Genomic DNA, 1,779 nt, shown 5'->3' on the forward strand with positions numbered 1-1,779 from the left:
TGCTGTTCCGTCTCATCCAGGATGACTTCCCCACCTCCTTCCTGGAGAGCCTGTACCCATCCATGGCAGCGCTTTGGCTGTGTGACCTGTCTCACAATGTCTGCGATCCCAGTGAGATTGACCACTGCAACTGCACACAGACCTCTTAATTCCTTTTCCATGTTCCCCATGCTGCATGTGTAGTGTATGGACTCTTCAGAGCAGCATCCAGAGAGGCCCCTTCTGCCTGTGGTGGTGTTTACAAGGTCTCTCCAGCTTGGATCTTGCTGACCCAGTCCACCAGTGAGTGGGTCTTCCCACTCCATCCTGGCTCCACATGCCTGGTGATCAGCAAAACACCCAAGACAGCAGGTCAGGTCAGCAGCTGGAGCTTCTGTCCCCTGGGGCAGGGAGTGTCCTGCTGTTACTATTCCTGTCCCTCCTTCACTATAGTGGTGGGTTCAGGCTCTCCAAACTGCAGTCTTGGGGGAGATCCAGTTAATGTCTCCCTCACCACCTCTGATGTGGCCCAGGCTACTTGCTTCCTGCCACAGCTCCTGGTGAACCCTGCACCAGTACCCACCTCCTGCAGCCAGGGAGCCCAACTCCTGGGGAGGCTGCACCTTCCCTCAGGAGCAGGAGCTTGGTCTGAGTTCAGGTCACAGTTAACACTTTCTTATTCTTCAAAAAATATGAGATACTGGTTTTTAAAGTCCTAAGGTTGCTGAGTAGATACTGTTGTAGTTGCCACCACATGAAAATGAAAGTCAGATCTTTGGAGATGGTAACTGACTGCAGAACCAATGATACTCCCAGTTAGCAATTCTGATTAGCTTAAAGTGCCATTTGACACTAGTAGGTTCCAACCACTAATCTTATTCTTTGTATAATAACTCCTTATCTCCTTTTATCTTCCATGTTTCTACCAGGCAGTGTTTCCTTTCCTCTGTGCCTCCAAGGATTTAAATGCATACATACTTTTGGCTCTAAAACTCCAAAACTTAGTTATTGTATAGCTGCCTGTGACCCCGGGATGTATTAAAGTGTTCCCAAGGTAAGAGCTGCCTAAAAAATGTCTGCTTCTGGGCCTGCTCAAACCCACTGAAATCACATCAGCTTCGGGACACCGGGTTACCCAATTCTGCTTGGAGCTCAGGCTGAAGGAACCAAGATCCATGCAACTGGTTCCCATTGTCCTGGTTTTAAACTCTCTTGCTCTTAGACACACTTTTGAACCTCATCTGAAGAAATTCTCTAGGCAAAATATCTAATTGCTTACTTGAGTAGGCTTTGCAAATACCTCCAGAACAACAAAAATTTCCCACAGTAATTTTAATAAATGTGCTTTTTACTTTTCTTCTTTACTTATTTTTTTTCCAAGAAAATGTTCATCCTGGTCTGTAGGCTTAGTAGTTTCCTGGCTGTGAGCATTACTGCAGGGGCGGGTGGAGCAGCTGGGTGACCTGAACCCTTCTTTACTGCCTGGGTGAGGTGTTACTGGCTGCAAGCAGTGGGAAGGCACCTACCCGCAGGGGATGGCTCATTCCATGGGGGGGATGTGCTTCCCTGGTGACTGAGTGCCTTTCCTTAAACTTGAAAGAGAAAATTACCACCCCAGGTGTCACTGGAGTGTGCAGAAATGTCACTTCTGTCTTAAAGAAATGATGTATTCCAGAAACAAGTGTATATATAACCCTCCCCCTCCCCCCCAAATATGCTTCTAACACTAAGATCTAAATCCAAAATTACATTTCACTACTAACATCCTGGAGCTGTGGGTTGGGGCTTTGCCAGTGCACT

This window comes from Chaetura pelagica, unplaced genomic scaffold, assembly GCF_000747805.2.
Source record: "Chaetura pelagica isolate M959 unplaced genomic scaffold, ChaPel_1.0 scaffold534, whole genome shotgun sequence".
Taxonomy (NCBI): domain Eukaryota; kingdom Metazoa; phylum Chordata; class Aves; order Apodiformes; family Apodidae; genus Chaetura; species Chaetura pelagica.